The sequence below is a fragment of the Vicugna pacos genome, chromosome 15, assembly GCF_048564905.1.
Source record: "Vicugna pacos chromosome 15, VicPac4, whole genome shotgun sequence".
Classification (NCBI taxonomy): Eukaryota; Metazoa; Chordata; class Mammalia; order Artiodactyla; family Camelidae; genus Vicugna; species Vicugna pacos.
In genome coordinates, this window is record NC_133001.1 from 25,380,592 (window position 1) to 25,405,916 (window position 25,325).

Here is a 25,325-nt window from a genome sequence, read left to right on the forward strand (position 1 = left end):
CTTCCATTATATTAATAGAAGTTCTAGGGAAAAAATGGCGAAGGGAGAATTATCAAAGAAATGATATGAGAAAATGTTCCAAAGTGAAAGGCGTATAACTCCAGATTAAAAATACCCACAGAGTGTCCAGTGAAATAAATGAAAGAGGACCCATAAAAAGGCACATCATGAAATCTTAGAACACTGGGGATGAAGAAAAGGTTCTAAAGTTTTGAGACAGAAATCTAGGACTATTTTTATAAACCTTCTGGCAGTATTTCACTTTTTAAAACTGTAAGTCATAACAGTAATAACACAATATACACATTCCTGAGAAATCTTACATTCGACAAAATTGACCACTAAAAATAATAGGGCTCCTGGAGAAAAATAAGGTTGGGGTAGACTAACTCAAAACAGGCACAGTTGTTAATCAAAGCACAAAAAAAGCCCCCCAAAATTTTAATAAAACCCACATATATATTTTCAAAGTTAGAGTGGGGGAACAGGACAGCAGGGTATGAAATTAGCAAATTGTCCAACTGGAAGCTATATCCGGAGTGTCTATCAAAGAAGTAGCAGGTCAGGCCAAGCCATAGCAGATGTGATGTTATGATGCATCTTTAAATCTTTCCATTATGTATCACATAAGCTTGCAGACTTCTAGTGAAAAGAGACTCTTAGAGATATACTCCAATGCCCCAGTCTGGTGAGCACTTGGTGTCGTGAAAGTGTAGAAGCAGGTCTGCTGAGTGACACCAGGTGACATCATATACACTCATTTAGAACCAGAGATTCTAATCCCTGTCCTCTTCATCAGTCTAAAGCCATCTCCCTTTTATATATATACATATATATATATATATACACACACACACACATATATATATATATATATATTTGAAGTATAGTCAGTTTACAATGTTGTGTCCATTTCTTGTGTATAGCATAATGTTTTGGTCATACATGAACATACATATATTTGTTTTCATATTATTTTTCACCATAGGTTACTACAAGATATTGAATACAGTTCCCTGTGCTATACAGTATGAACTTGTTGTTTATCTACTTTATCTATATATATTAGTATCTGCAAATCTCGAACTCCCAAAGTCATCTCTTAAATGAGAGTCCCTGCTAAGTGAATACAGAAATATTAAAGAGCACAGAGGCCTGGGTATGAGCCCAAGCTTTGCCACAAACTAGCTATGTTCTCATTCTCTAGACAGTGGTCCTCGACCAGGGGCTATTCCCCCATCCCAGCACCTCGGGGCATTTTTAACTGTCACAGCTGGTGGGGGGAGTGAGTAGGGGAAGACGGAGGGGTACTACTAGCAACTAATGGGAAAAGGGCAGGGATTCTCCAGCACAAGAGACAGTCCCCAGCCCCGACCCAACCCCACCACTGCAACAAAGAATCATTCCCCTACAAAGTGTCAGAACAGCAGAAGCTGAAAAACCATATGCCAGGATATCAAAACTCTGGCCTTGTTTCCATAACCACACCCCTGGTCCAGGATGAAGGCTGGAAATCATAGGGAAGCTCTTCCTTAAAATTAACGTCTCCCACAAGTGGGATGTGATGCCTGCTAACAGCAAGCTTTCTTTCCCCGAAAATCTTCAAACAGAAGCTGAATGATAATCCTGCAGGGCTGCTGGGAGGCCATCTTCATCTTGGAAGACTATAAAATAAAATATTTAGGGTTCCTTCCAACATGAAACTCTTAGGAAAGACAGACAAGACGGGAAACCCTGAAAGGAGAATCGAGAAACATGTAATAATGTTCTGATACAACTCACAGATCCATTAGCACATGAATACTAGAAAACACTGTCCCCAGGTAAAAACATAGATGTCTATGGAATTGTGACATTATTTTGATTTTTCCTTAGGACAGAATGATTTCTACCTCATCTTACATCAATTGTGCACAGTCCACACTCCAGTACAAAACATTTTTCCAGTCAGGGTCTGTAATTATTAAAGAAGTATAGAAAGTATATAAATTGGAGAAAAGGAATCAAACAAAAAGGAGAGGAGATTATAATTTTTAAGTTGCTTTGATTAAGACTGTAAATGGTGACTACAGCCCTCTTGTGAAAAATTGAAGCAGAAAGGGGCAGAGATAACATTCATGGTTCAGATCAGGAGTTCAATTGTACCAATGGCTTTGATTACTTTAGTTTTTTCTTAGATGTGAATGTCCTCTTGGGAAGGCAGCAAAGCCAAAAATGGGAAGGAGATCCTATCCAGTAGCATTTAACATTTTAAGCTGAGTAATCCTGTGTCTCTGGGGCACTAGACACATTTATCTTTTTAAAGAGTACCAATTTTATGTCTTGTAAGTGTTAACTCATGTGTATTTCATTATGGATTTAAAAAAAATATTTTGATGCTTTCCAATGTTCTGGCTTGGAGAATATGTTGAAGCTTTCAGTACAGAATATACAGAATACTGCAGTGGGGGTGTGTGTGTGTGGTGTGTGTGTGGTGTGTGTTGGGGGTTGGGTGGGTGTGTGTTGCCTGACAGTGGTTATCAAGAAATGACTCCATTGGAACCATTTTCCTAAGTGAACTTAGCTTTGCTAACAGGTACCACCTGCTATGTTCAGGGACAGCTTTTGCTTATACTTCATGACAATTTCTCTTAATTTAACATTTTAAATGAAAAATAATGTAGGAGTTAAAATTGAGAGAAGAGCACATTGGTACCATAATTGGCTTCAAACCTATGAATTAAAGTTTTATGTGTTTTTAATTGTACCTTCAATAAGTGAAGAGTACAGCTTGTCTGTTAACGATACAAAAATTTAACTATTGGATTTCATCCTGAATTTCACAGATTTTAATTACCTGGAGAAAAAGCAGAGAGATGACAAAGGAGGAGCTTGAGGAAATTACGATCAAGAGGAGGTTATGTCTTGCTTTTCCTCGGGGAGAAATATCTACTCACATGATGGCACTTGTGTTAATTATTAAGTAATTAAAGTCATGGTAAGTACTGACCACAGCATGTACATTAATGAGTCTTTCTGAAAAACAGCTCAAGTTTCAGGGTCCTAAGCTATGTAGGCTGTGTGCAGAGATATGATCCATTTCTCCACCAATTCAAAATATTTCCTTAGCAATGGTTCAAATTTGAGTGAAAATAAGAAAGTAGGTTGCCTAGTTCTCATATTGCTAAATAAAAATCCCTCTTTGGAATGCATCCCAATCCTGCTGGTGATCTGCAAATAAAGATGAAAAAAACAAGAGAAGAGGACAGTAACCAGCTCCCTCCCAAGACCTGAGAAGCATAAGGAAAATTTGTAATTATTTATCCATCCAACCTACCTCCCAGTTACTGAGCATCTCTTAGGCCGAGGCACTGAGCCAGGTACTGGCTGCACAAGGACATGAATGGGGTGTCACCTGGGCTCGCTAAAGATGGAGGCCACAGGCTCAACTAGTTCCGCCCTGAGCAAATCCTCACCTCACATTCACTTCACCCAAAGGGCATCTTCTTGATGCTCAGGAAATGCTCTGGGAGAAAAACTACAAGAGAATTTGGTCCTTGCAGGTTGTATCCAAGCACCATTTAGTTTTAAATCCTCGGTGTTATTTTTGATGTGATATTCATTTCACTGTGCGTGGAAAACAGACCTTGTCATTCTTTAGACAAGCCTGTCAGCTGCAGCTTTATTATGAAACCAGAGTGAATCCCATATCCACTGTCATTAAAGTGTACTGTGAAAGGATTCAGCGGCAGGTCTGGAAATAGAAGGGGAAAACACTGGCAGAAAGGGAGGGATGATGATATGTGGTTTGGTGGTCCTCAAATTGTTGAACTAGATAATAAGACTACTCCAATCCCCTTGATAAACTCAATTCTCTGCGTCTCCTGCTGGCCGCATTCGTTGTATCAGCTGGGAATGCTGCCTTTGTGACACCTGCCAGGCTTCATTCTCTGTAGATGAGACACCACGCTGTGCCGATGGGGTCGTCCACGCCTCACCAGAATAGACAGAGCTTTCAGAAATCAGGAGAGGTGTCACCTGGGCCTGGTGCTGAGGAGGGGCCCAGAAACACCCACAGAGGCCGACTTCCCTCCCTATTTCTCATTTTCCCGTCTGCCTCCCAGAGTTGGGATGACTGATTAGAGATAGAGTAGGACGTTAGGGCAGCTGCTGAAAGAAAAATCAGGCCTTGCTTGCTGAGGCTTATGAGCTCCTGGTTCAAAGAAGTAGTGCCAGTAGAATACAGAGCCCAAGCCCCCCTTACTAGGCCTTGTAATGCGGTGAGTTCACGTCATCACCTACTGTTGTCAGAGCACAGCCCCCGTCTGCCCTGATCTTTGATACGTTGATATTTCTCCGAATGATTTGACCTCCGTGCTCTGGCTTCTCTTCTTCCATTTGGCCTTCTCAAATAGGCTTGGCCTCTCATTTCAATTAGATCTTACTCTTTCCCATACAGTAACACACAATTCTTTCTGCATTTAAAAAAATCATTTATCTATCAACTCCCTAGCCCACTGTTTCCTTTCTTCCTTTTACTTCCATAGAGTTTCAGCAAAACATATTAATGAGGGTGCCCGGTACTGTGCCCGGCACTATTTAGAGTCACCCTCTGGAAGCTGCTGCTTTCCCCTGCTAAGCCTGGCCGGTATTAGTGTGTCTCTGCTCTCCAGACCAGCACTTGACAAACTATGGCCTGTGGGCGAAATCCGGACCACCACCTCCTTTTATAAATAAAGGTTTATCAGCACACAGCCATGCTGTTTCCATGTTATGACCAAGTTGTGCGCTTGTCCCAAGTACCACATGGCCCTTGGAAAGTTTGTGGACCTCTGCTCTAGACAAAACATTTTTTAGAGTTTAGTTTATTTTTTTTCCTTTCTTCACTTGCATGTTCTTCTTAGTTAGGCAAAGATCACAAGGTGAGGAAACTCAACCAGAAATAATACCAAACTAAAGATGCCAGTTGGTTTCATTTAACTTTACAGAAGGATGGCCACCACTCTCAGATAATTAAGAGTCCTTATTATTTCCCAAATGTAACAACACATTGTTTCTACCTTTACAATATCCTAAAATTAAAAGTTGCTTTCCCATTCATTTATTAAATCAAGCTCAAGTGCCCCACCTCTGTGAAGCCTTTCTGATTGCTTCTGATTGTTTAGACCATTCCTTGCCTTTTAAGGCATAGCCTTCCCCCATCTCGCCAGCTCACCTGTCCCTGCTTCCCTTCTCCTGCCTTCCTTATTCTTTAGCCTTCCTTCCTCTTGTGACTGATGGTTTAGAAATATATTTTTTATTGCTTGAGAATGACTCTGTAGGTTTCTTTTCACTGTAAGTAGCATTTTCCAATGAAACACACAAAATGCTTCACCTAAGATGGATTCTGGAAAATAAAAATGTCTCCATCTCCTTCCGTGAATGAATATCCTTTTCTAGTCTTTCCTAGTATCCCTGAGATTTCTATACTGCCCAATGGTTCTGAAACAGCATCTCCAAGAGATGAAAATGCATCTCGATGAGCCAACATGGACTGGGGAACTACAAAGCATTTTATTTATTTGAAATAGTTCATAAAATTTCAAAACTGTAAGTATTCAGTTAAAATCTGTATTCCCAGTTTCTCTTAAAAAAATCATGAAATCTAGTATTACTGAAATGTCCACATCACTTCAATCAGCTAGAGCTCTGCAGCCCTGTCCCCTGTAGAAGAGTCTTGTGCTTTCTACTCTCCAGTTCACCTTCGTTCCCCCAGTCCTATTAGCCTGTGCTGAGCCAGCCCCATTGCTGTGTTGCCTACCCATCCCCCGCAGGCATTCAATTTGTGATTCCCGGTCAAAGCCAAGTATCAAAGAGACATAAACATTTTACTGAGAAGCTATACTCCAGAGGTAATTATCAATAATGATTATTAATATAACTGGAAGTGGAGGTAGCATAATGGAGGGAATGGCAAATGGGTGGAATAATGCTCCAGATACATCATTCTAGAGCCAGTATTGCTAAAATGCTGAAATAGAAGAAAACAGAAGCTAACTTAGGAGATTTGACAGTCTACGTAGGTAACCAAGACCATGCTAAGCCCTAGACTGGGTTACAGCACTTTGTAGTATACGGAACAATGGGTGTTACGGGCTATATTCTGTTCCTCTAAACTTCGTACACAGAAGACCTAACCCCTAGAGCCTCAGAATGTGACTATATCTGGAGTTAGGGCCTTTAAAGAGGTGATCACGTTAATGATGCTGCTGGGATGGCCCTACTCCCATCTGACTGATCCAATCTCCAGTAAGAGGAGAAAATTTGGACACACAAAGAGACAGCAAGGGTGTGTGTGTACAGAGATGACCATATGAAGTGGCAGCAAGAGGGTGTCCATCTGCAAGCCCAGGAGAGAGGTCTCAGAGGAAACCAAAATGCTGACATCTTGATTTTGAAGTTTTAGCATCCAGAACTGTGAGAAAATAAATTTCTGTTTTATGAGCCATCTGGTCTGTGGTATTTTGTTACAGCAGCTCTAGCAAACTAATACAGCGGGGCTCTTATGATATGCTCCTCCTCAGCCTTACACAAGGTTTTTTTCTCACTCTCCTAAAGCTGAAAATTCCCATGGTCTCTTGTCATCTTCCACTCTCATGGACGACATTCTCACAGCCTGTGATACACTCCCCTGTCCTCACTGTTTACGAAACCAGGTCTATCTGCATATTTTTGCAAGGTGATGATTGCCAAGATGCTATGGTTACTTAATATGATTCATCTCTGGGAGACAGAGAATGGAGATTGAGGGACTGTAACATGCATGTATTTATCTTTCCACATTCAACCCAGAAATACACAGCCAAACAGGATCCATCAATGATTTCATTGCTTCTTCTGAGTTACTTTTCCTGTCGATGCTCCTAAAATATCACATACCCTTAACTTTGTAATACTTTGTTGTACAGAAGACCTCAACTGCAGATGACCCCTTTCTTGGCAGCCGTAACAGTCCCTTTTAATTTACTCCTGACTTGAGAAAAGTGACCTGGATTCAGTCTCTCTTCTGCTAACATGTGAAGGTGACTATGGCTTGTTCAACGAGGGCCTCCGACAGCAGGCGCAAGGAGGGATGCTGGATGTTCATGGCACGCGGTCTGCACAGTGGGAGAAAATGGTCAACGTGGTCTTTCAGCTTACAGAAATCAGAACACAATCTTCCCAGCCACATACGTTTTTGCACTGTTGCAAGAACATCACTTATTCCTTTGCCCTGTTGAGAGGTTACCCCAGAAGAGTACAGGCTCCTTGGAGACAGAGATTAATTTTTTTCCTTTATGTGTCTCATTGACTGTGTTGCTGGAATTTGACATTCCATTAGAAATTCATTTATATTGATTATGGTTTTGCCCTGGTTAAAAGGAAATTCCCCCTTGGAATACCTCATCTAAACTTTGTAGCAATTAATGTATATCCAACATGACAGTTAACTAAAGACAGTTCCTTGAAAGGAGATTTCTGATGGGTTTTGGAGTTTACAGAGGGAAATTTCTTTTAGAAGAAGACACATCCAATGTGGTGGCAGATGGGAGAGATCTGACTGGCTATCCAGAGGATTGTTGAAGGGAGGAAATAGACTTAGGATGGAAAATGACACTAGTAAGGAAGATGGAAGATGGGAAGGAAATCAGAAATGTTATCATCCTGCTGAGGGAGGGCTCTGTGTGGAAAAATCTAATTGGAAGTCTCACATAAGTAAAGACAGACGTTGGTTTTCTAGGGATTGGCCTATTTAAAAACATCCTCAGATCTAATTGTTCTTTTGCCTGACCAGAATCAGTTCTATTATCTACAGTTTTCTTGTTTAAAATAAACGTAATCTATAAACATCTGATCTTGCACAAAAGTTACAAAAAGATATATCTTTCAGTTTTTGAAATGAATAGTTGTTTATACAAGAATCTACAATAGTTCTCCTCTCAAAACTACACTCATCTGTTACAATTTCAGATGTGTCTCCATGTGTTGCAGATTTTTCCAAAACAAATATGACTTTAAAGAAAACTGAAAAGCATAATATGTAATGTCACTTGGAAGTATGTGTATATTTTAAATATGTTAACATACATGCACACGAACTCCAAACAACATATAAACGTACACATTCACACATATGCACCAACACATGTGCACAAGTTCATGCCAACCACTTCCCTGTAGGTTTTAATTAAAGTGCCAATTCCAAAGATTAATGATTTCTAGGAGTAGGCACTGAAACAAGTAAATAAAAGGGCCAGTGGAATTTTGACAGGTGACAGTGTGACAGGAACGCATGGCCCAAGTTTTACTAGAATAATGCTAGTTTTCACCTTTGACTCCATTTCTCTACCAAATCAGTTCTGGGGTGGACGCCTGCTTAGGCAGAGGTTGGATGCAAGGAACAGAGATCTATCATATCCAAGATCGTCCTTGATCTGATACAAATCTATAAGAACCTACACTGTATACCAGAAATTGACACACTGTAACTGACTATACTTCAATTAAAAAAATAATATTTTTTTAATCTATGAGAACCAAAGAGCTATCCATCACTAGTAATTAAACATTTAATGAACTGGCTCAAAATTTAAGTTTTCCTTTCTCGTTCTTGTCCTCACTATGAGTGTCCAAGCCAAGGGTATATGCTAAACCAATGAGAACAGATCGCATTTAGGGCAAAGACAAAGAGCCTCCTTCCAATAGCACATTTCATTTTTAGATTTCAATTCTCCTTCTGCTGCTAGTGTTGTGACACAGAGTCTGCTACTGCTGCTGGCTAGGACCTTTCCTTACATCTCCAATCCTCTCTCTGAGGGAAGATTCACCCTCTGATAAAACCAGCCACAATTTAGAAACCTTCATTCCCTGGGCAGAGCCTTCCAGCCACACTACATTCATCTGGGTGAAAGAAAGTTAAGTGATTTGGAGCATTTTGTAGATTATATCCCCCTAAATGTATAACTCGACTAAAGAGATTAATTTGGATGAAATGAGACGTGACCTTAAACTGCCTTTTCTCACTTGCACCAAACCCCAAACAAACTTGCCAAGTTTACAAAATATGTATCCATTATTTTTCCTCAGTCTTTCTTCTCACTTTGCTGGGGGGAATCAGCCCTACTGTCGCATCTGTGATGAAGCAAATAAATCAGCAATTTAAAAAGCAATTGATTAGAGTTTTCCCCTCATCACTCTGCTGATTAGGAAGCACAGGCTGTGCATGTGAAATTCAGAGATGCACCCAAATTTTTATTGGCACCAGGTAGCAACATTTGAGTTTAACTGACATTAATTGTAATAAATTTCATGTTTTGCACATTCAGTATCATGCAACATGATAATGCACACATTTGTCGAATGAAAACATCCTTGTTCAATTCCCCTAGATGTGCAAATACTAACGTTATCTAAGTAATGTTGACAGTTCAATCTTCTTGCTCTCTTGCATGTACATTGCAAATAATAAGATTTTGAAATTGTATAAGATGAGTAGACTTTTCTGACCCTTACCATTAAAAAGAAGAACAGATAACAGATATACTTGTTCTCAATAAACAACCCTCACAATCCTCCAATGAACACATGCCAAACTAGGCAAACATCTGGCATCAGCCTCCTCTCATTTCTATTTTTATAATTATGAGTTAGGTAACAGAGGCATTTTTGTCTAAATACTCTTAAACTCAGTGGAAACCGTAGATATTCTGGACTGTTCCTCTAATATTCCTATTTAAGATTGACTTTCATCAAATGTGAAATGTTATTATCAGCATCACCATTATCTAATGCTATAAATGACTCAAGATGTCCTGCCCTGCTTCTAAAGATAAAGACATAAATCATATTATAATTATTATGCTGACTCCTTTAAAATAGTCTTTCTGTTCCTCCAGAACGCTTTAGATTAAATTAACTTGAAAATAATACTTGAAGAAAATAGATATTGACAGTATTGTAGAAGGGTTTATGATCCTCATGGCATCAGTATAGTTCAATAGTTACACGTGACCAATGACCACAGAATGATACGAAATCATGCTGTGCACAAAGCCACAAATGGGCGTATAGAAGAACATGAAACTGATCCTTGACTTGAAAACTACTCATTTTCTGAGATTTTTTTCCCAGTATAAGTTTATATTCTAAGAATTCCTGCTATGCAGTTCCATTTTTCTGCTTTATGAGTGCAAGAGTGACAGGGACATGCCAGAACATCAGGCAGACTATCAGTTCATCGTTAGAGGAAAATAACACAAATACAAGTGACTCTGATATGAAGAACTTGCTCGTGAAGTCATGTCTGTTCACTTCAACGTGACATTGTTTGTGCCGTTCAACACGTGATGATGCTTGTAGTTTGGCTTCCAGCTGTCTGTCCAAGGATGATACTGTATTCATTCGGGTTATTTATCCCCAGGACATTCATTCCTCTGAGGGACAAAGGCAGATTTGTAGAATGTGCTACCCTTCTATTTACTTCATGGGGGCAGTTTGCTACAAAGTCTCTCAGAGCCCTAAATGAGATAAAGGCAGTTTTGAAAAAAATACCCCTCCACAGGGCTGTATCTCAGTAAGAAATGTAGAAAATGTGGTTTCTACTTACTACTCTCATTTTCCCTGACTTTGCTCCCACTGTCTTAACACCAAGTATCAGTCTGGCCTTGAACAGGCTTCCAACTATTTAATAAAGAGTTAGCTTGAGGCAATGATATGAACTTGTCTGTTCACTGGAATCTCCTGAGGAGCTTTCACAAAAAAATGCAGATTTCCAACCTCAGAGATTCTGATTCAGTAAGAATTCATTGTGGGGAAGTTTTCTCTCTCCTTTCTTTAATGAGAACTTGGGAATCCAAAAATTTGTCAGGAGCCAAAGAAAGGAATCCCTAATTGTAGACATCTTGTAGGAGTCCCCAATTGTAGAGTCTTGTGGTGAAAAATCATGTAATAGCATTTATAATTCTGTGTTCAATATCATGCTTCATCTACGACCTGGTTGATGATATCCGGGTATTTAGAATTTTTCTGGATCCCTTTTCTAGCTTTTCTTTTTGTGAATCTTTGCAGTTGAGCTTCTTAGATGAGGAAGCCCACAAGCATAGGTATTAAGAGCATCAGCTCTCATTTAAGACTTCTTGTGTTTAGAAACACTGAGTTTGCCATGTGCTACCTCTTTAAGCCTCAGTTAAAATGAACAACAGCAGTATCTCCCCAAAGGGTTGCTGAGAGAGTTAACTGACATAGTGGGTGTGCCACAGGGTCTGATACACAGGAAGCACTCCACACACATGAGTTATTATAACAATGGCATTTCAATGACTTATTGGAATCTTAAACTTTAGATTTTCTTTTTTGTAAATCTTCAAATTATTGGAAGGTAGAGTGCCTAGTAAGCTGATCTGTTGTGGGAAGACAAAATAACATTCTCCCTAGATGTCGTTAGAACATTCGACGTCTTGTCTCTCTTGAGTCACTTTCGTGTGCTGGGTGAGAATCCCATCCTTAATGGCTTCTGGGATTAGGCTTGGCCGGCTGCTTCTAGGAATCGCCCTGTCCTCCCAGGCTCTGGTTTCTCCTGACTTCAGCAGCTGTGGTGGAGCCACATCCACTCTTCTGATGACGTCATCCTACTTCTCATGAGCAAGGTACCCGCACTTCTTTCACACTGACAGGTCATCACCGATATGCTATCTGCAGGACAGTTACAAGCGCCCCACCCGGACCACCAGACTTTAGTAAGCCACTCGCATTTTGTCGCCCTCTAGCTTCTGCTGGAGCAAAACTTCCCAGTTCCTCTAAGAAGCTATACCAGAGTATGACAGTCAACAGACTCAGATATCATGGAGTGAGCCATGCAAAGATAAGAAGAAGGTAGGACATCCTATTAGAGGAAAAAGCTGATTTAGTGGCTTCAAGTGGCAACAGCTTGGTGTGGCCCCAGATGTGAAAAAGAAGGTCAATGGCTGGATTGAAATAAACAAGGAAGAATACGAGGTGATAGCTGAACAGTAGGTAGCAACTAGGTCATGCAAGGCTTTGAAAGTTGTGGAAGGAATTTACTTTTGTTGTTATGGTAAGGAACCGCTGGGGAGACTTAAGTGGAGGAGGGCTATGATCTGGTTTACGCTTTGTAAAGGTCAGTTCTGTTTTCCTCTAAGAATGCTTCCCATTCCTGTTCTTGGGCCTTTAGTCTTGTTCCTTCTGTTGCCTGATTCATCCTCCTGTCCCTCTTCTTCCTGTCCCTCCTACTCTTCAAGACAAAGCTCCAGCCCATTTTCTTCCACTGCCGTTTCCTAACCACTCTAGACCCCCTTTCTTTTACCTGACTTTCATAATACTTAACAATTTAAAACTCGCATGCTTACATTTAAAAAAGAAAACCACTTTACACTAGTCTTTAGGTCAGGCCAATAGCACCTCATTTGCTTACTTACAGCCCTACCTGAAGCCAGCCAGTGGGTGAGAAATGACCACCAGTTAGTTGCCTCTCTCTTAGCTTTTGACAGCATTGCCTGAGAAAAGCAGGAGTATTCAGAGAAGAGATAGGAACTGAAGAATGGTAGAATATAAACAAGTGTTGTAGAGAAGAGGAAAAATGTTCCTGATGGTAGAATAAATGAGCAAAGTTGAAATTATTTAAAATGTACAGAAAAAATGAAGCGTATGATCCTCAGCACTTGACCAGTCACCCCACTCATGGACACGTTAGGTTCATTGGGGTTTTGACACTTGAATTCCTCATAGTGTCAGCCATCTGATGTCCAAGGCTTCTGCTGTTTTTACGTTTCTCAGGGGACCCCTGTAATTTTTCCCATTGTTCTTTGTTAGATAAATGGATTAAGAGCGCAGTTATGAAATATACTTCACTCCCTTCTCTGATCCAAGTACCTTCATTTCTCATTCTGGACTCTAATGTTCTAATTTTCTCCTTATCTGATATCTTGAATTGTGGCATAAAATACATTTGGGCCTCCATATTTAGAATGCCCTCCCACATTTATTAGCTGAGATTCTCTGCATTGCTAAAGCTTCCTTTATCTGTTTTCCCGTCTTCTTGCAATCTACCTGCTGTTCAGTTCTTAATTTAAAGAAGTTACTCTTGTGAGGTTGAATGGCTGCTTTTGAAATCAATCAGTAAGATTCTTTTCAGATTTCAGTCCTTATCTTGATGAGTGCTTACTCAGTAGAAGATTCAAGAATTGAGGAAGTGAAGAGCTACTTTAGTTTCAGGGGAAACTGTTTGGGAGGGGGAAAGAGAGAAGATATTGATGTTGATGCGGTCTTGAGAGTTTTTCTCCTTCATTTATTTTCATTAAAAAAGATAATTGCATGAAAACCAGATTTGTTTTTCTCGAGGGCACACCTGCTCTTTCTGTGACATATGACTTAAGGAATTTCTTGTCTGTGACATCTGCTTTTTCCAGAGGAGTCTGGGATAATGTTGCTTACAGGTTATTTGTTTTGTTTTTTAAAGCCAGACAGACAATAATTCTTCTAAGCTGAAAAAAAAAAAAAGTCCTAAAACCTTTATTTAGTTGCTTTGGTCACAGATATTTCACTCATTCATGGAAAGGATACTTTTCTACTAGGTCCAGTGAAAGCAGTTATTGTTGCCATCAGTGTAAATATAAAAGTGGTCTGATCAGGACTCAGAGTTCAGAGAGGAGATTGCCTGAGATGACCAGAATTTCTGTCTTTACAATTACTTGAAGGTACATGACTTTCCATATGCTGCTCTTCCCCTATCTAGTGGGTGAAGTGTTAAAATACTCCAGTTGATTTTTGTTATGTGTTCAGAAATAAAAACCTCTTTTGCCAGTTTTTAACTTCATTTTAAAGACATTTATGCCATTTAAATAAAAGGAACATGTAACCTGGTTTTGCAAAACAGCATTTCCACATTGTCACTAAGCAATTGTTCTAGTTGTGCGGGGGTCAAAACTTCTTTTAGGTTTCTTCTGGCTGGAAACAGAAGTCTTACGTATCTCTTCCCCTTGATTGACTTTTTCTTTTCTTTTATCTCTTTAAGCAAAATTGGGGTGGGAGGGAAGGAGCTCATTTTCTATGTTCTCAGTCACTTCTAGGATTTGAGCGTATTGTTCACCATTTCTACTTACTTACTAACTTCTACACATAACTGTAGGTTCGGAAGTAGACTGTACAAGAAAACAAGGAGGAGAAGAAAATGATGATTCGTTACTCTTGTACATAGTGGTGTAAGAAAAACTGTTGCATAACCTAGGCTCTATAATACCTAACTATGCAATTTATCTGATCTACTGTATCTCAGTTGGAGAAATCAATTTTAATGCATACTTTGGAATCATGGCCTCAGTCTGTTTTATGGGCACCTAATCTTTTGGCAGTTTGTTCAACTCAGGGATTACCATCATCAATATTATCTACTCCAAAAATATCTGATGCTGTACCTGGCACTATATCAATATCCATGCATGGATATCATTTAATAGTGTATGCTTCACACAAATCAATCTGAATCAACTCTTTGTTTGGTAGGGATTAGGAGGAAGAAGATGATTTGGACTAGGTAATTGGTCCAAAGTAACGTTTTATACAATGACTTTATACTATATCAAAAGAGCTACAGTGTATGTTTTGCAAAGTATGTAAATAGTCTGGTGCATTTTTATATTAGTATCTGTATCCTTTAGTATTTCTGACTGTTTAAAATAAATTTTACTTTCTACGGGGTTATATAATTGCCTTCTTTTCCCTCGTAAAGCTTCATAAGATAGGTATGGTATAATTTGAAGGTTGTAGGAAGGACTGCCATTTAAAAATCACCCCCTGTCTTTGCCCCAAGAGCTCTCATAATATCTCAAATTTCACTTTTAGAGATTAATTTTTTTTTAGTCTTGAAGGCTTTTGTTCTACAAGAGTTCTCTATTAAAATGCAAGTGCCCTTGGGAGAGGAAACATCTCAACCAGTGATGAACAACCCGAGGCTCCATGTAGCTCTAAGTTATGGCCAAGATCTAATTCTGCATAAAAGAGATTAAAACATTGCCTCCTTGTTGCTGTTTTTTTTTTCCAAATATACTCTCATATTAACATTTTAATGGCTAGAAAGAAGTATCACTTTTCCATTTACATTTTTCTAGTCAGTAAAGTAAGTAAAATAAATTGTCAGGATAGATATTTTAAGATTAAATCAAGATTGAAGACTGGGTCAAAAACAAGTTCTCTTCCACAGTCAAATCTGATTTTAAAGGTATGACTTTGAGTTAATTTTTATATGGAATCTTTATGCCTTTCTCAAGATTTTGTTTACAAAAAATAGGTTATATATACATAAGAAAGTTACTAATATATTAGTTCAATTTAACAATAGTGTATTACGAAAGGCTCATTTTCAAAATAACAGTTTTTTAAAATGTCTCATTTTATGTGGTTGAAGAATGTTTTTCAAATTTGAATGTGAATTTATATATATGCTGAACAATTAGAATTATATTCAGTAAATTCCGTTCAACTTAAAGAAAAGAAAGACTCAGTTCATAACAGATGGAAAATAAGAAAATCTCAGCTATTGTAAAAGAGTCCTGAAACATAAAAAACAGATGGACTGGGCCTGATGAAACTGGGTAAACCACGGCAAGCCCGAGTAGATGAACATCACTGTGAAAATAATCACATACGCAGAGAAACGTCAAGCTCAGAGTGAACACATGAAACAAAGCTTCGCAAAACAAAATGAGATAAAACAAAATGGATTCCTGGAGCAATCCATCCGAACTCCTTATTAAAGAATTATAATTAAAGTCATTGTGCTAGCTGGTCTTTCTGTCTCTCTCCACACAAACACACACACACGCTGAGGAATGGACTCCAGAAAAATCTTACCCCAGGCTAAAATCCAAAAGGTGATGAAACCATGCTTTCTGAGAAGGGCTCAGACTTGATCAGAGGGCTTACTTAAAATTCCTATGAAAGTGAGAGAATATGGAGAGAGAAGAAAAAACAAGTCGCAAAAGGCAGTTCTATTGAGGAGAAAAACATACTCAACTTTGCTACCAGAATAAGTCTCTTCTTATTTGGCAATGGTGGGGGTATCTAAAACTGAGGAAACTCCATGACTGTGCACATAAAAGGTAGCCTGCTAGCTGAAACAAGGTATCTACACACCTAGGACCTAATTGAGCCCTTCCATTCAGGTAGAAGCCTGTAGAAGAAAGGAATGGAAGAAGCGCAGGGAAACCCCAGGCCTCCCGACTCCACTAACCCAGTTCATGTGTCAGCATGAGCATACCAACAAGGATCACCACTCATCTGAGAAAAACCGACACCATGAAATAGTAAGAACAAAGTGAACACATGAAAGACGGGTCCTGGAGGAAACAGAGATCACTGAGATGGCAGAGGAAGACTTTAGAAACAATTCTATGGAGCCTCAATGAAATTAGAGAAGGCAATGTACATATATAAATATAAACTCAGCATGCTATGATAAAATAACAGAAAACAAAAAAAATGTTTGGCATTTAAATATAAAAATTTATTTACAACTGAAATAACTTACTAGAATGATCGCTGTAGAAGGCAAAATATGTGATCTAGAAGTCAAACAGAGAAGACATGAAACATATGAGAGAAAAATACACAGACTAGAAGCATGTACTCAAGATTTAAATGATGTTTCTAAAAGGACTTCCAGATTGAGAGAACAGAGGCAATGATGATAAAGCAATTATGAAAAGATGAATACACCAAAATATCCTGAAATTGAAGTTAAAAATGAAATTGACATTTCAGTTTTAAAAGGTCCACTAAACCTTGAGCAATATGAATAAGAGTGTACATGTGTATCTGAACACACACACATACACTCCTCAAGAAAATCCTAAAAGCAAGCCATTAGAAAATAGTCGGTGGAAAAAGTAATTCATTAAAGAATGTGAAGGAGGGGGAGGGTATAGCTCAGCAGTAAAGTGCATGCTCAGCATGCACAAAGTCCTGGGTTCAATCCCCAGTACTTCCATCAAAATAATTAAATAAATACCTAATTATCTCCCCCTCCACAACCACCAAAAGAATGAATGTGATAAAGAATAGAAAGAAAAAAGAAGTGGGTGAAAAATGGCAGCAGAGCAGGGAAGAGATAATGAGATGGAATGAGAACTCAGATGCTCATGTTCTTCCATTACCAAATTTTAAATTCAAAATATTTAAGGAAATGAGAATCTATGCAAGTCAGTTAAATGTCCCAAATGTTTATAATGACTAGTCCTTGCTCACTTGAATTGGGAAAGAAATGAGTTCACTTCTTTTTTATTTTCTGACCTTATCACATACTAAGCAAACGTCTATTTTTGGATGGACAAAGCCAGTTTTGAAAAATCCATGAAAGGCCACTTTGGGGATTGGTGTTCTAATGTTGGCCCAGTATATTCATCTTGTTTTGAATCATAGTATAATGAATAATTCTGGTGGTAATGACTGAACCTCCGTATTTATAGAAAACTGACATTTCTTGAATGTGAAATTGTTCCTGTTTCTATGTAAATGAAGCTCTGCATTTAGGTGTTGTGGCTTCTGTTCATTTGACTTGCTCTGTCTTATTTAAGTTGAAAGATTATATCATCAATTTTCACCCTGCACCACCCCCAACCTGCAAACTGCCATGCAATCTCTGTAGGGTCTTTGCTCCTGCTCAAAGAGTATTTTGTTCCCTTGTGTCTCTCACCCAATGGGCTTATTTTGAACTTACTGGATTATAAAATTATAAATATCTTATAATCAAACAAACTTGCTATATCCAACTGAAATAAAATGTGATGTGTGTGTGTGTGTGTGTGTGTGTGTGTGTGTGTTATCCTTCTCCTCTCCTACTCATACAGAACACATGTGTTTGGAACATTTCCCTTCTTAACATGGGTCTTGCCAGTGTTTTCTGTTTCTGGCAGAATATAAAATCTGACAGGAAAGAGGCCACCTCTCCTTTTAGAATCATTTCTGACTGGGTGGCTTTAACTGCAGAAATTTATTTTCTCCCAATTCTGGAGGCTAGGATGTCCGAGATCAAGGTAAGGACAGATAAGGTTTCTGGTGAGAGTTTTCTTGGCTTACAGATGGCTGCTTTCTCACTGTGTATTCACATGGGCTCTCCTTGATGTATGCACATGGAGGAAGAGAGAGAGCTTTCTCTTCCTCTTCTTAGAAAGCCATCAATCCTGTGGGATTCGGATTAAGATCCCCATCCTTAGGACCTGGTTCAACCTTAATTATCTCCTAAAAGCCCTAGTTTCTTATACACTCACAGTGAAGATTAGAACTTGAATATATGAATTTGGAGGGAAAACGATTCAGTCTTTGACAATTTCTATCTGTGGAATGAAGCACTGTGCCTGACAAATATGGGGATTTTTTCAAATAAGTTTTGAGCATTTTGATTTTATACAGAGGCAGATATATTTGGAAGGAAGACACCAGCTCAGTTCAAATCCCTGTTTTTTCTCTAAAGATTCCAAAAAGTCCTCTACAGTCATCAAGACAGCATGGTATTGGTACCAAAACAGACATATAGACCAATGGAACAGAATAGAGAGCCCAGAAATGAACCCACAAACTTTTGGTCAACTCATCTTCGACAAAGGAGGCAGGAATATACAATGGAATAAAGACAATCTCGTCAGCAAATGGTGTTGGGAAAACTGGACAGCAGCATGTAACTCAATGAAGCTAGAACACTCACTTACACCATACACAAAAATCAACTCAAAATGGATCAAAGAGTTAAACATAAAACAAGATACAATAAACCTCCTAAAGGAAAACACAGGCAAAACATTATCTGACATACATGTCAAAAATTTTCTCCTAGAAGAAATAAAAGCAAGAATAAACAAATGAGAGCTAATGAAACTTACAAGCTTCTGCACAGCAAAGGAAACCATAAGCAAAACAAAAAGACAACCTACGGAATGGGAAAAAATTTTTGCAAATGAAACCGACAAAGGTTTGATCTCCAGAATATATAAGCAGCTCATACGGCTCAATAAGAAGAAAATAAACAACCCAATCCAAAAATGGGCAGAAGACCTAAACAAGCAATTTTCCAAGGAAGACATACAAATGATCAATAGGCATATGAAAAAATGCTCAATATCACTAATTATCAGAGAAACGCAAATCAAAACTACGATGAGGTATCACCTCACACCAATCAGAATGGCCATCATTCAACAGTCCACAAATGACAAATGATGAAGAGGCTGTGGAGAAAAGGGAACCCTCCTACACTGCTGGTGGGAATGCAGTTTGGTACAGCAACCATGGAAAACAGTATAGAGATTCCTCAAGAGACTAGGAATAGACTTACCATATGACCCAGGAATCCCACTTCTAGGCTTATATCCAGAAGGAACCCTACTTCAGGATGACACCTGCACCCCAATGTTCATAGCAGCATTATTTACAATAGCCAAGACATGGAAACAGCCTAAATGTCCATCAACAGATGACTGGATAAAGAAGAGGTGGTATATTTATACAATGGAATACTACTCAGCCATAAAAACTGACAACATAACGCCATTTGCAGCAACATGGATGCTCCTGGAGAATGTCATTCTAAGTGAAGTAAGCCAGAAAGAGAAAGAAAAATACCATATGAGATTGCTCATATGGGGAATCTAAAAAAACCAAAAAACAAAAAAACCCCCAAAAAACCCCAAACAAAGCATAAATACAGAACAGAAATAGACTCATAGACATAGAATACAGACTTGTGGTTGCCAAGGGGTTGGGGGGTGGGAAGAGATAGACTGGGATTTCAAAATTGTAGAATAGATAAACAAGATTATACTGTATAGCACAGGAAAATATATACAAGATCTTATGGTAGCTCACAGAGAAAGGAATGTGACAATGAATATATATATGTTCATGTATAACTGAAAAATTGTGCTCTACACTGGAATTTGACACAACATTGTAAAATGATTATAAATCAATAAAAAAAATGTTAAAAAATAACTTTCTCAAAAAAAAAAAAGATTCCAAAAACTCCTGTCTGAGATTATTTGTTTTTCCTCTTTTATATCTTTTGTTAGTATTTTAACTGTGTCCTCCCTTTTGTGACTCTAGCTCCTGGACCATGTTTTACTTGCACTCCGTCTTAAGGAGGTAATCATGTACTGTCTTACAACTGTTGTACTTTAAAGTGAACTGCTTTTCCATCTCTTATTCTGATTTTTTTTTTCCGTATGTTTCTTACGTCTCAATAGGGTTCCAAGCCTCTTCTAGTCAACACGGCATTCTATACTGCCACAAATTCCCTTATAGTTTCCAGGTATAGTAATGCCTGGCATGAAGGTGTTTTCTTTCTTCTTTTTCTTTCTCTCTTTTTTTTTTTAATGCTTGCGTTAATCCACGTGCACCTAATTAATGATCATATACCTAATTAAAAGAGAAACAAGTGAAAAGGTTTAAGATACGAAAGAGGTGGTAATAATTTTTAAGATACTTTTTATCTTTAAAGGATTAATAAGTGAGAAGGAAAATATAATTCATTCTTACAGTCTTCTAGGAGAACATTTTGCAAATCAGAATTTTACAGAACACTTCCTTCATTGGGTAGGGTTTCCTGAAGCAAATGCTTAGAATGGAATTTAGAGTTCAGAGTATTTTTTAGGAACCGATCTCTGTGAATAGAAGTAGAAGCAGCAGAATGGGCAGAGGAAGAAGGTGAATTGTGATTCACATCCAAGGAAGCCTCAGTTTACCCCTGGAGGAGGTGTGCAGTTAATGCAGCCTGTCAGAGCTGTCCTGCATCTGCCTGCATCAGCCAGGCCTTTCTAGTACTGCTTCTGTCACTCATTGAACAGGGGCTGGATAAGCCTTTGGGAGAAGTAGCATTTTGAGGCAAGCCTGGAAGGAGTTGACAGCTGGGGCAAGAAGTCCTTTCTTGAAAGGGGATCTGGGCAGCACACCCTGTGTCTCTTGCAGTCTACCCCTTAGTGCTGCTCAGACCCACTTCGCTTCTGTTCAGGAAGCAGCACCTCCAATATTCCAGTGGGAAGTACTCATTCTGGGTGCAACTTTGAAGAGGAAAGTTAGTGGGACAAACTACAGCCCCCATCACTGTGTAACGTTCTCAAGACCACAGGTGATACTCATTTTTCCTCCCTCTACTCTCCATTCTGACACCGCCTCACTCTCAGCCATCACATATGCTGAGCGTCTGAGATCATTCCAATTCTCTATCAGGAAAGTAGCTCCTGGATGACATAGCGTGTGATTCTACCAATGAATCCCACGTTTGTGGGCCATGTCTACATTTACTTTGTTGTAAGAGGAGTCCTGGGGTCTGACACAACATTATATGGGATTCCATGTGGGTAGATCAAACACTCCATAAGCTACCAGCAAAGAGGTACTGGCTTAGTCCTCAGTGAGAAAAGCAAAACGTGGGCCTATTAATGTTAGAACAAACATGTGGCCCTACAGGATAAAAGCGTCCTGACACAGCTGTCATTAAGTGGCTGGTTGGTCTTCTTGAGGAGTATTGCCACATCAGGGGCTCAGCGTTTACCTTTCTTTCTAGCAGGTGGACAAACAGAAGCAGTCACAGCCAAATCAGCCTTTGTAATTGTTAGACCCAGGCAGAACTTCCATTTCTCCAATCGTGACCACCCCATTCAGAGGCTTACTGTACCAGCCCTGGGGTGGCCAACGGCTGAGGCTGACTGACAACAGCGACCCAGTCATTCTGGCTACTTGCTTGCTCAGTGCCTGTTCCCTGGAGGACACCCTCCCTCTCTTTGATCTTAACCCATCGCACAAAGACCCCACCTGCTGTCCTCGCCCATGTGTTCTTCCACCTATCTCCAGCTCAGATCTCATTCCCAAAGCCCAGTTTTCCTTCTTTCAAGCCCCTGGCTGGCTAGCCAGACTTTCCCCCACTGCCCACAAGCCCTTATACACTCTAACCTTAAGCTACTTCATGTCCGTACACTTTGAGAGCCTAGTATCCCACCTACCCCTCAGGGGATTTTCCCTTATCACATTCTCTCAAGGTCGCTCCTAAGTCAGGCTGCTGTGAGACTCCCATCCGTTTTGGCTTGCATTCATGTACCAAGCTGACACCACCTCAAACCGAACTTAGGGTTCTGGATGCTGATCTTAAGGAATCTCTCATGTGACCACAGATGTGAGCTGAGGAAAGATCACCAGAGCAAACTGAGAGTGATACTGGAGACTGGGTTACCAGTTTGCTTGTGCCCCACTCATGACAAGAGTGCATCATCCCAGATATATCCAATGCCACGTCCACCTTCTGTTGGGAAACTGGGGCTGCTTCACTATATGACTTGGTGGATCTGGCAGAACTCAGCTCACAGTAGGCAGTTCCAGATGAGTGGTCATTTAGTGTCTTGTAACTTGTCTTTTACTCATGTGAGATGATCCCCAAACACCCCTGAAATCTAGATAACTAAACATGTGACAGATGTGGCAGGCCCCTGAATCTTCACAGGGTTTATCTCCTATCTTCTGGAGCTCGTGAGTTCTACCAAGCCTCCCATGTGCTAGCCTCTTCTCGTTCATCTGCCTCAATTACCAGTCGAGTGACATCCATCACTCATACATTTCCCAACCTATGTCCTGACCGTGCAGTAACAGACTGGTGTTGGTTGAGCATTCAACCTTCTCTGGAGCTCTGCCACTGTGACCATCAAGTCCTAGAACCTTATTAACTCAACTGTCCCTTCTCTTTCACTTCAGAAGATGAGAGCATCTTTATAAGCTACCAAGGAGTCCCTCCCACTTTCAAAACTGGCTTTCAGTTTCCTGGTAACAAATCAAGCTTTTCGTTTCCCTCTTTGCAGTACCAGTGGTGCTTAGCAATAGTTGCCCCCTCCCATCATCCATATAGACACTGTTTCCTCTGGATTTCTCAAACGCCTGATGAATCACATCAGCCACTGCATTCTTTTCCATCTGTACAACATCCCAATTCACCGCCGGTGAGAATTTGAACAATTCTATTGCATTTGGTGCCAGGAGCCCGGGTGTGCTTTCTTTGCTACCAGTAACAAAGTATCCATTGTCTGCTGGGCAGTAAGTTTTCTAGCTCCCCCATCCCCTCTTATTGCCTGCTTTCTGGGACCACTCCTGGTAACACCCCCTGGTAACATCCCCAAATGGGGTTCTAAGAAAATAGTTCTGAGATGGAGCTTGGTGTTGAAGCTCTTTACTGGGGTCAACAGTGGAAGGCAGAGAGAGAAAGCAGCCTTAAGCAGAAAAGGGAAACTGCTATTTAGGCCAAAAACACCTCATTCAACCCCACGGGGAGCCCTGCAGCATGTACCGCGGTCAAAGCTGTCTTCCATTTGGCCAGAATGCCTAGAGATTTATACTCCTGCCTCAACATGCAACTGAACGTGGTCCAGTCTCCCTCCGGACCACTGGGAAGGGTATACCACTGGGTAAGGCTCTCTGTGACTGAGGCAAACCTTAAAGGCACTGACAGTGGGAGTAAGAAGTCCTTCCTTGAAGAGGTACCTGGATAGCACATCTCAGATTCCACTACAAATTTTCTGCAGGCTGTTAGTAGTAGGAATGCTGGAAAACAGTGCTGCACTCTCAGACTGTAATTGCTCAGCTACAGAAATTTAAACAGAATTCCTATTGCAGAACTTCTCAGAGCCTTTAGAAGGCTAATATGCATTGTGATTCCCTAGAGAGAAATAAAAAACCTTTCCAAGATGCTTCTATTCAGTTTATGCCAGTTGGAAAAAAACATTGATCTATCGTGATAATAGTTTTTTTTTTTTTAAACAATGATAGAGTCCCAAGTAGATAGAGTCCCAAGTAAAGTCCTATTCCGAGGGAAAACATATTCGCAATTAAGTATATCAGGAATGTAGCGCTTTCCAACAACACAAAGAATGGTTTCAGAGTTACAGAGAGAGGCAAGCTCTTGGTGTCTTGTGATGGCTTTTGAGATGTGATTTTCTATTAATTAGCAACTTCAATTGAGTCTTTTAAAGGTGTCTACTTCTATAGGGCTCCCCAGTCAGGTTTACCCAGTGGACTGGTACTCTCTGAAGAAGTGACTTGAGATGTGAGCCCTGCTATGTTTTTAGGATGTCATCAGAAATATTTGAAAGGTGAAAGAGGAAATAACAAATGCCGTACCCTGACTATCTCAAGTTTAGCATTTCTTGGATAAGTGAGGTTCCCCCTGTGATATTATATCCTAAGTGCTCAGATATCTTTTGGTTTTGCATTGGTCTCTGATTGTAGAAGAAAAAAAATCACTTGCTCTTCTTATGAAAAATATTTAGGACAAAAACAAAAAAAAATCCATTTTTGTTTTCTTTCACTATGATCGTCAAAAATATTTGCAACAAAATTTGGAAACAATTGAGTGGGTCTGAATTCATGTCACTGTTTACAGAATCACCTGGACACAGCAGCGTATAGTTTAAATTCCTTTGGTTCTTCTTAAAAGGAGCTCCGGAGAGGGTTCACAGTGGATTTTCACCTATTATTTACACTAAACCAGTATACTTTAGTAAAAATAATGCTCTATACTGGAAATAAGATGGGAATTGATACAACCTCACCTCCTGATGCCTCTGATTTGACCCTGTCCACATTACATAAAGAACTGCCTGAGCTTTAGTTTCCTTATAAGTAAAAGAAAGATTATTTATAAGAATTAGTTCTTTGTGAGAATTGGAGGCATTGTATGTATTAAACCTAGTTTTTAGCCCAGTAACCGGCAGGAGTCAGCAAATAGTGGAAGCTATTACTGCTGTCAGTATAAACACTGAGTTTATATTCCTCTTCCTTTTTCCTGAAATTTCTCTATGATTTAAAAATCAGCCAATTTAAGTAGTTAGTGACCACCTAACTCTATTGGCTTCATTATGTATATTTAAATAATGTAAAGTGCTACAGTGACAAACACTATTTCCTTCGGCAAAAATCTCTCCGCTGCATTTTGCTGAAATGACAAATAGCTACTGCATGGATGACGTCAGTGGAGCTTTTAAATAAACTGCCCTTCTGTAATTACAAAGAGAACACTGCCCCTAATAATATAAGTAATTATTTGTAATGGAAGCAGTGTAATAGGAGCTCATATGGTGCCTTCCGTAAGTGCTAATTAAATTATATGGTGAATACATGTGCAATTGATTTAAATGCCTTAAGTCCTTTTCAGCATTGTTATGAATAAGTGCACATATGCTTGCAGATCCTAATGTGGTTCTTCATTCCATTATCCTGAGTGGTTTGCTTTCTATGTCTGTGCTGAAAGATATACAAGGGAAAATGTGTGTCTGTCAAATGCCCATTGC